The sequence below is a fragment of the Phoca vitulina genome, unplaced genomic scaffold (assembly GCF_004348235.1).
Source record: "Phoca vitulina isolate PV1807 unplaced genomic scaffold, GSC_HSeal_1.0 scaffold26, whole genome shotgun sequence".
Lineage (NCBI taxonomy): Eukaryota > Metazoa > Chordata > Mammalia > Carnivora > Phocidae > Phoca > Phoca vitulina.
The window spans coordinates 24,460,528-24,471,637 of NW_022589729.1; the positions used below are offsets into that span (position 1 = coordinate 24,460,528).

At 38.4% G+C, this 11,110-nt stretch overlaps 1 non-coding gene across 1 annotated transcript; it reads left to right on the plus strand.

Annotated features, from left to right (window-relative positions):
- Window positions 1–10,754: 10,754 nt before the first annotated feature.
- LOC116643626 lies at window positions 10,755–10,881 on the plus strand. The gene has a single exon (XR_004301589.1). It is a non-coding gene; the product is annotated as a small nucleolar RNA SNORA25 (small nucleolar RNA).
- Window positions 10,882–11,110: the final 229 nt, after the last annotated feature.

The window sequence follows — 11,110 nt, forward strand, 5'->3', positions numbered from 1 at the left end:
AATAAAACCAGAAATTTTGTGTGAGCCAGAGGTTGAATTTACGCAAATGACTTTGCACAGTACTTTGCACACAGTAAATAATAAAATAACTATTGAAACTACTTTAGTGGTTCTCAGTCTGGCTGCACATTCAGACCACCTGGGGAGCTTTTTAAAAATAGCCCATGCCTGTGTCCACTCCCACCAATTAAAAAAAAATATATATATGTCCTCTGAAGGAAGTAAATTTTCCTGCTCGAACGTCCAATCCGTACTCTTGATTCTTCCCTTCACTTCTCATTTCCCACAGGTTCCTCCGTTTGCTCATTTTATTCCCAACTTTTTCATTTCTACTGAAATTTTACTCCACAGTCGTAAGCACTCAATTCTCACCCAGGAAGAAAAAAATCTTGCCCAGCATCCCACTTTAACTAAAATTGCCATCTCTCTCCAATACACCTCAAAAAAGTTTATCAAAAGAAGAGTCTAATTCTATCAGAATTGTTGGTCTCTATATATGGCTGTTTCCTCAGTTAACATCTTTGTTATAACTTTCCATGTTTTTCTTAGAATAGCTGCTACTGGTTTGTGGCATTTAGCCCTGCCCTTCTTTAATTAAAACTCTGGTGTATAGTTAGCTAGTGCCAATCTGACTATATTACTTTAACATAAAAAATTCCACGATGGGTACCCTATTCCTATAAATATGGACCAAGGTCATTTGCAGGTCATAGTCGGCCATTTGGCCTTTCCCTGTATTTTCTTTCCTGTCGTCAGAAATACTAGGCTATTTATGGCTCCCATATGCATTATCTTTCTTCCTCTCCCAATTCTTATGTTCTGCCATTATTTCTGCCTGGACCACCCCTTTTTCCTCACATGGCTATATCTAAGTCACATTTTATGTTTCAATCCAGATAGTATCTCTAGGATGGCTTTGCTAAAACCTTAGTTTGGTTTTCATTTCTCTCCTCAGACTGCACAGAGAACCAAGTAGAGGTTGGCCTCATCGAGCCTTGGCTGTAATGCAGTGCTTGTCTAAGGTCAGAAAGAAAGTGTGGATGGATAATAGAGGATATTGAAATTAGGAGTTTTATCTGTTGGGAAATTGGGAGCCTTTGAATGTTTCTAGGCAAGAGAGTAATAAGCATATTCCTTTTTTCTTTTTTTAAAGAAAGCTGACCTTCCTACTTTAATAGATTGTATTATTATTTAGATATGATAAGACCAATAGATCAGGAGATAACTACCAATGAAAAGAAACTTGTTAGTAACAGTTCATAAGAGTAGAGGTCATACTACATCCAGGGAGAAGAGAGCACACTGGAAAGCACTGGGGTTGATCAGGAGGCCAGGAGAGAAGGAGAATCTGTGGGCAAGAGTCTTTATTGTGGTTTCTCTGGAAAAGAATAGGTGAGGCAGAGTGGTTAGGTTTAGAATTGGCTATTTTGAATAATTGCAGTGGGCTCTGGTCCATAAGAGCTGCACCAAGTTGTTTGGCACCTGGCCCTGGGGTGATGAGGCCAGGTGAATAATGGCTTAGAGTGTGATAACCCAATAAAGGAGGTGGTGTGGGTTTTGGATTGGTTGGCTTGCCTTTAAAAGGCAACGACGTGGATGGAACTGGAGGGTGTTATGCTGAGCAAAATAAGTCAATCAGAGAAAGACATGTATCATATGACCTCACTGATATGAGGAATTCTTAATCTCAGGAAACAAACTGAGGGTTGCTGGAGTGGTGGGGGGTGGGAGGGATGGGGTGGCTGGGTGATAGACATTGGGGAGGGTATGTGCTATGGTGAGCGCTGTGAATTGTTCAAGACTGTTGAATCACAGATCTGTACCTTTGAAACAAATAATACATTATATGTTTAAAAAAAAAGAAGATAGCAGGAGGGGAAGAATGAAGGCGGGGAATCGGAGGGGGAGACAAACCATGAGAGACGATAGACTCTGAAAAACAAACTGAGGGTTCTAGAGGGGAGGAGGGTGGGGGGATGGGTTAGCCTGGTGATGGGTATTAAAGAGGGCACGTTCTGTATGGAGCACTGGGTGTTATATGCAAACAATGAATCATAGAACACTACATCAAAAACTAGTGATGTAATGTATGGTGATTAACATAACATAATAATAAAAAAAAAAGCATGCTCATGGGCAAGTTTTTTCCTTTCTTCAGGAATTAGATAACGCTATGGAGATAGAGTCTTTTCAGGGTCAGTAAGACTCCAGAAGTCAAAGCATCAGAATATAGAAAATAAGACAGGGTAATGCAGTTGGCCCTCTGATGCTTTGACATGATAATAAGGAACCCTTGAAATGATGATAGAAGAGACCTTTGGAGAGTGGCACATAAATTTCTCTAAGTAGCATATAAAACATTTTGTTATGAGAATAGAAGGGAGGAACACAAGTAGAACTCTAAAGAATCCTTGTAGGCTAGTCCATAACTGTTTCCCATTGATACAGCATTAGCCAAAAAAAAAAAAAAAAAAAAATAGATCTGAAATTTCTGAGATCTCTAATGATATCTTGGTGGAATTATATAGTGTAAATATAGATAGACACACATACACACACACACACAATGTCTTGTTTTTTTTTTATTGAATTACATTGGCAGGTCCAGTAGTTATGTTGTTAGAGGGTATGTGGTTGGTAGTTTAGTATTCATAAAGATTAGTGATATTTGGGTATGACCAAGGGAAAGGGGTGTTTGTAGTGGTCATGGTCAGAGATGTTGGGCTGGAGGTTGTAGTGGAAAGCTAGAAGGGATAGTAGAACTTACTGGAGTGAGCTGTCCTCTTCTCAGGAGGCTTGGGGGTTGACTGTCAAGAGGCAATTGCTTCCTGGGGAAGTAAAAATATCTATTGATTTTTGGAATGGCACAGATAGTAGTAACCTCTAGGAGATTTCCTTCAGGTTAGGATAGTGTAAGGATATATGTTTTGGCAGGGTACAAGGAAGATATCAGGATCATGGGCTAGGCAATGAGCTCAGGGAATGTTAGAATCCTTAATATCATCAGAAGAAAAGCAATAAATGTCTGAGTCCAGTTTATCAGTGCCTTTGGAGTCAGAGTCTATGGGTGTCACTGGGGCAGAGGTTTTAGTATCCAGAGTAATGTCATCTCTGGTGCAGAGGATGAAGTCATCTCCAACAGCCTGTCTCTTGGGCTGGGGGGATGTCATGTGGGGTGTAGGACTGGGAATCCTTTTCAAGTAAATACCCACTGGGTTAATGTGCGTCTTGTTTAAGTAGCAATATGGTATTATAATGAGGCTGATCCACTGGTATAATTTTAAGGCAATGGTGGGTCTGGGAGCTTGACTTGTAAATATCTTGTAAATCAAGGGATTTGTGGCTGCATAGCTAGCAAAGATGATGTTGGCATCCATGATTGTCAGGATCGTCAGAACCAACTGGCACCACTAAAGCCCTCATTAAGGATGGACGAATCTAAAAGTTCCCAACAGTACGGGTTTTATTTAGATGGATGATGAGAGGCTTTTTGTTGCAATTAGGTTTAAATCATATGGCCTGATTGGGGTGTATGTAAATAGAATGTAAAGTGGTTTGTCAATTAAAATATCTGTGCTTGAGTTTGGAACTCCAGCATTAGTCTGTAGCCAGTTACTATAGGACTTTTTCCTCAGTTGTTAATTTGGTTGGTGATGAGAAGCTGATGAGGTCTTTGTGTTACAGGGCTTGTATAAGCCAAGCCCAATGGAATGTAGGCCTCAGTATTTGCCATGTTTGTTTGAAGCAATGGCTTACTTGGAGGATTTGGTCTCCTGGAGTACAGACCAATGAAAACACCAGACCAATCATAATGAGCCCAATAGTCAACATCTGACTGCATTTTACAGGGTGGTGGTTGTTTTTTTTAAGTTTTAAAAGTTTCCTGTCTCTGCTTTTACTTGTTCAGTGGTTAGCAGATAACCTCTCAGTGGCCCTAAGCTTTCCTTTCTATGGCTCTGTCCATAGATGGCAGCCTTCCTTTCTAGGATCCAGACCGTGTGTCTGGATCCACTTCCAGGAGAGTGGCGGTGGCCTCATCTGTATTTTTGAGGCTCTGGGTTTTGAGCCTAAGACCCCTGGCATGCTAAGAAGCAGCAAGGCTTAATAAGACCCTCATGCATTATCCAGATATTTTATATTCCTGAATCAATTGCATGACTTCCTCACTCACCCTTTCCTTTTTCATTAGCATTGTGCTACTCGTCTCTAAGGATGTTATCCCTTGTACCCCACTGGGTCAGGGGACAAATTTGGAAAGCAGCAAAGCAAGCAAGCAAACACAGGAGTTTATGTCCAGAACAACACCTTTTGTGAGGTGCTCTGTCATGATTCCTGGGGTGAATGCTCTCACACTGACTCCATGTATGGCTCACAACACCCAAGTACCTCCAAAGAGCCTTCTGCCTCTACATGAAGGGGCAGGCTGAAATGTCTGGGGAAATAGCAACTCAGTTTACTTCATCACTTGCCAGTGTTGCCCGGTCAACTGATGAAGACTGTCCCATGGCCCTTGGAGGGAAGTCACATCTCAATCCCTTTGGAAGATCCTACCATAAGCTAAACTAATGGCTAACCAACATGAAGTGGTGCCCCTCAAGAGTGTCATCTAGACTCTAGGCAATTAAAATTCAGCCTAGACTGGAACTCAGGGAGCTTTCCAGTTCTGAATTTAGGGTGGGAATTCATAGCAACCCTGGCAAATGCAACTAACCGTCATTGCAGCCACAGCCCAAGTGCACGCCGGCACGCGGCAGTAGCTTCCCAGGTTGGTGCTGATGTCTGTTGGAACCAGTAAGCCCAGAACAGTCTAGTGGCATATTATTCCAGTATGAGGCCAAACCTCAGAGTGCTGCAAGTTTAATAGTTTAAAAAAATTGCCCTCAGGATTGATAATTCACTAACGAAACTCATAGAATTCATTAAAAGCTACTACACTCACAGTCATGTTTATTACAGGGAAAAGGATATAAATTAGAACCAGCCAAAGGAAGAGACACATAGGATGGAGTCTAAGAGGGTTCCCAATATGAAGCTTCCGTTGTCTGAAGGACAAGGTACCTTCCCGGTATGGGTGTGTGGCAGTACACACAGAGTATTACCAGGGAAGCTCACTGGAGCTTCGATGTTCAGAGTTTTTACTGGGACTTCCTTATGTAGGTATGATTGATGGAATGGTTTTTTTTTTCAGTGTTATTGAGATAAAATTGACACACAATATTGTATAAGGCATATAGCATAATGACTTGTCTTACATATATTGTGATATGATCACAATAAGTTAATATCCATCATCTCATATAGATACAAAAAGAAAAGAAGTTTCTTTTTTCCTTGTGAGGAGCACTCTTAGTATTTATTCTCTTAACAACTTTCAAATATACCATACAATGGTGTTAGCTGTAGTCATCATGTTGTACCTCATATCCCCAGCACTTACTTATCTTCTAACTGGAAGTTTGTACCTTTTGACCACCTTCATCCAACTCCCCAAACTTTACCCTCACCCCTGCCTCTCATAACCATAAATCCAATAATCTGATCTCTTTTTCTATGAGTTTCATTTTTGTTGTTTTTGTTTTTAGATTCCACATATAAGTAAGATCATACAATATTTGTCTTTCTCTGACTATATCACTTAGCATAATGCCTTCCAGGTCCATTTTTGTTGTTGTTGTTGTAAATGGCAGTGTTTCCTTCTCTTCTATGACTAAATAATATTCTGGTATATGTATGTGTGCATGCGTGTGTCTGTATTACTTCTTTATTGATTCATCCATCAGTGGTCACTTAGGTTGTTTTCATGTCTTGGTAATTACAGATAATGCTGCTGTGAACATGAAAGGGTGCAAATATCTCTTTGACATAGTGTTTTGTTTTCTTTGGATATATTCCCAGAAGTGGAATTACTGGATTATATGGTAGTTCTATTTTTATTTTTTTTGAGGAACCTCCGTACAATTTTCCATGGTGGCTGCACCAATTTAAATTCCCACCAACAGTGCACAAGTGTTCCCTTTTTCCCACATCCTCACCAGCATCTGTTACTTCTTACCTTTTCCATGATAGCCATTCTAACCAATGTGAGGTGATATCTCATTATAGTTTTGATTTGCATTTCCTTTAATTGATTGGCTAATTGCCCACATGGTTGAACTCAATCTCTAGTCATCCCCTCTCCACCTTGAGTCACCTCAGTGGAATAAATTATTAGGTGTGGTCCAACAGGTCTACTATGAATAGCAAAGCTTCTCTTAACATTTGAGAAATTCCAAGGGTTTAAGAGGTACCTCTTAGCAATCAGCAGAAAAGGGCTCTTTTTAAGTGAGGCCAAATACTTATTACACACATATGGACTTTGGTTCTCTCTTCAAGCTTGAGTTTCTATCTCTGTAAAATGAGGATAATAACAACGTCTACCCCATAGGGTTGCTGTGGTGATGGAATGAAGTCATAAATATTCCTCACACATATTAATTGCACAATAAATGGTGAGCTATTATTATTATTCCCTTTCTGCCCTTCCAGAATTATTATTAATCTACTTACCTTGTTTTCCTTCGGTTAATGGTGAGAAAAGGGTCAATTTGATCACTTCATTTACACTAGTATTGGAAATAAACAAGAAGCTAAGGAGTGAGGAAAACTAAGTTTCAATCCCAAATATGATTAGCTTTGAGTGTCTAGATAATTTGAGGATCTCTTCAGGTTCTTAGAGTCTGTGGTTCTCTGGACTTTGTGGCCTTTCTTGGTATAGAGAAAGAATTGCCTTTTAAGAGAAAGACTAGAGTTCAAAATCGAATACCTCTATATGCTAGTATGAGTTTAGGCAAGGTATCCATTATCTCTTCAGGTTGCTCATGTATAAATGGGGAAAAATAATAGCTACCTCAAAATACTGTTAAATTTAAGAGATGACATACTGAAAAGTACTAAGCACTGTGAATTGCACAGAGTAATGCCCAATAAAAATAAATTTAAAAATTCCTCCATCAATTAATCTCTTCCTTAGTACCAGGCACTAGGAGCTGGGAATGGTACAAAGGTGAATAAGGTTTGATCCCTGTCCTTGAAAATGCCCATTGTTCAGTTATAGAGATAGACAGGTATAAGAGGAGTGACCATATAGTTGACAGATCCAATTTTATCTTTTCGTTCTTTCAAACATAAATGACAGATAATCCCTGAACATCTAGCTTTTTCTCCTCTCATCAATTCTTGCATCTCAATAGATCTTTAGAGTGTTTAATCATTTAATTCAAATAAATAATCCTTTAATAACAAATTTTCAGGAAGTAGGGCATGTAGGGAAATATTTCTTTGACAAGGAATCTTTGATGACTCCTTGTAAACAAATAGACTCAAGCAACAATAAATAATTCGTTATCACTCTTCTTTTTCATTACATGGGACTGCTAGACAAATTAGGAGTTAAAAAGTACCAGTTTAATTGAATGTTAACATTTATCTTTATGACTGTCATTGTGAATAAATCATTGAAAAATGAAGGCAACATGAATTAGAAGCGATTATAGCCCTAGAACTGTTTCTAATTTCCAATCTGATCTTGGTAGTGAGTGAGTCTCACCCATATTTTTTCTTAATTTTCTTTCCTACAAAATGAGACTATGAATTTGATGATATCTAATGTCTCCATCAGTGCTAATTTTGTGTTATTCTGAATATTAATATAATGGAGCATTAATAAAACATGTGTAAAATATAGGTTCAAAGAATGTAACCCATACATTATATAATACATATATAACTATAATTTTCACTAGTATTTGCCATACTGATTGGATTTTTTAGCTATAAAAGTTTTTTGCTAAGTTTATTCTTTCATATATAGCTCATCTGTTAGAAATATGGATTTTTTAATGTGGCCAAAAATATTGCCCATTCAACAGAGACATGAAAGTAAAAATTTTAATTTGTCTTCATTTCTTTCACTGGTGATTACCTCAGAACTCCAAAATATGCCAAATTTAACAACACTAATATACTTGTGCCTAAAATTAATTATTTAAAATACTCCTCGTAGTTTTCCTTGACTTTATTTATTTAAACCCTATGCATTTTTCAAAAGAATATAAGGCAGATGATGGAAAAAAAAGAATGCAATGAGATAACATGAAATTAGAGTGGGAAATGATAGCTTTGTTGATGCTATTATACAAGCCCTCCCTATCTTACATGACCATCCATTTGTCATTGCCAAATCTGGCAGAAGCAAGACAAATAATATCCAGCATCAACTGGCACGTGTATGCACATGTATGCTAGGCACTTGGCTAAGCATTTGACACACATCACCTTATTTACTACTCATTGTAATAGTGGTAGTTAGATAATATTATTACCCTCATTTTTCTGATGAGAAAATTGAATTAGATTATGTATTTTGCCTAAGGTCTGGAAGCTGTAAGAGGTATAATTTAAAGTCAGATTTTTTCTAATGCTAAAGTTTATGTCCTTACCCTCTGTATATAATGCTTCTCCTCAAAACTGATTTCTTATAGACAATGACAAATTTATTGTATACTTCTGTGTGCCTAGCACTGCATTAAACATGTAGCAGGAAGAGAGAAGTCTAACACAGGATATATAGCCTCAAAGATTTTATGATCTAGTTAGAGAGAACTGGCATGTATGACATATTGGATGAAAATTTATGCTACAATGTGTAGTAATTTCTATTTAAAAAGTAGTGCGAATGCAGAGAAAGGAAGTCAACATTAACTGAGCCTCCCATCAGCCGAATTTAGTATTTAGCAAGGCAGCTTGTAATCACCTCAGGCATGATCATATCCCAGGCAGAATTCACATTTCACTGATGCATCAAGGGCATTTCCTTTCCTTTTCCTGTCACATTTACATTTTTCTTCTCATGTCTTGTGAAATAGAAAAACAGCATTCTGCAGAAAGAGATGGAATATCCAATCTAACAGCTACGTCATCATTCAAAAAATAATATGTCTGTACCTTATTTGGCAATTATTCACAGTTGTAGAAAATATGCAGTATTTGTACTCAGTTTGGAAGATTAAAACTGAAAAATAGAAAACTTGCAAAATCATCCAGCTAAGAAGTGGCAGAAGCAGAATAGTAAGCTGTGTCTTCTGATGGCATGTCTGGAAGTATTACTCCACACTAAGCTATCTTTGGGCAAATTTATTGCAATATTGCTTGATCATAAAAATGGGCGAATCTATCTCATAGTATTGCTATAAGACTTGGCTTCATAGAGTAACCACTCTCTATTGTAACAAGTCTTTCTTCTCTAAACTTGCATCTCTCCCTATACAAGTAGCGAGCACCCAGGCATTCTGTGTCCACATGGAAGGTGACCCGTGCCTTTCATATGGAATGGTTTCTCTAAGACCTTCGTTACCAGCTGCTTCAGTCCTTAACTGCTGTGGGAGTCCAGAAAAGCTGGAGCCCAGCTCTTGGAGCAAGTTACAGCCTGCACAGCAAGAATCCAGAGGCTTGCAAACTGTGCACGGAATCCTCCTCCTCTGCACTGACGCATTGATCTGTATCTGCGGGCGGAGGGTATTTATCCAGAATTGATCATCCAATTCCCACCAGTTTTCTGCAGCTGGAACATTAATGCTTTTACTTTGGTGAACTGTGGGAGTATACAACATCAGCATCAAAACCTCTGCAGTAGTAGTACAGGTATCCAGGAAAAGACTTTAAATAAATTTCTCTTTTAGAAAAAAAAATTTGTTGTCATCCTTTTAAACAGAACCAGATAAAAGCTGGCATTGCCTTTATTTGACAGAGTCACAAAGTAAATTCTTCCCCACAACAGTCTTTCACAAGTCCTATTCTTTTCTTTCCTTTTATGAATTTAATCAAGCTCATCCACTGACAAGGGATATCCTTGCTCTGCCGAAAGTCCAAATTTGGTTATTTTTTTAAACACATTTCAAAGCAGAACACACACGTATTCTTTGGAATTAGATAGAGGTAGGGTAAATCCCTGCTCTGGTACGGTCACAAGTTGCTCAATTTCTTTAAGGCTGTTTCTTCATCTGAAGACTGGAGATAAACTACATACCTTGGGGGGGTTATATGATGATTAAATGAGATAATATACATTATTCACTGAGCACCCTGCTTAACAAAGTACAGAACAGCTTAAAAAAGCATACAATAGGTCTTACTATTTTTCCTTTCTGTGTGACCCTGAGGGAGTTATTTAACATTGCCAACTTTGTAACTTTTTAAAACTGTGTTGTACAAATTAAATGAGGTATACAAGAAGTCATTTTTTTTTTTTGTAGTAGGTTGATCTGAGTACATGTAATAAACAAGTGTTATTCTTTCTTTATGGCTTCTTCACACAAATGCTGTCAATATTTTTTCCCTTCCCAGGATGAAATCCTGAACAAACTGCACGGACTTTCAGGTGTTAAGAAAGATCCTCCTTAAAGGTTCAATCTCTCAACCAGTTGCAAGCCTTTTCTGCTGTCCTAATTCCTGCCAACCTCAGGCTGGAGAACTGTGGAGATGGGAACTGAGTTGGTGAGAGATGTCTTCCCCCTCTGCCTCCCCTGGAGTGGTCTACTACTCTGCCTTCTCCTCCACTTGCAGTCAGGGCGAGAAGAGAGGTCACCTGAAGGTCGAGTTGTCATCTGGCTTTTGTGTCGTTTTGGTTGTTATTGTTGTTCATGCCCACTTGCTTTCTCTTCTCAACTGCTGTACATGAGGAGAGTATTTGAGGGAAATCAAGAAAGAAAGCAATTTTTAGGTCATTTCAAAGAGGGCTTGTGGGACTAAAACCAAGAGCTCTTAACGCTGTGACCAAATATTGGAATTCTCCATAGGATGTAGTAGTTACTCAATAGTGCTATGTTTTCCTGAGGAGATACAAGATAAAAAAAAAAAGAAAGAAAGAAAGCAATTTCTATTTGGGGGTTGAACCTTTCTATTAAGGTTCAACAGTTAGGTTTCAAGAAATAGATGGGGTTCTATAATACCTTCATAATCTACAAAAGTTCCCGCCAACCCACTTCCTCCCCCTTAGACCTACAATTCAAGTGAAAATAGTACACATGCTAGGAAAAACAGCTTAAGGAAAATCTCTAGGGCCCCATTCCAATCA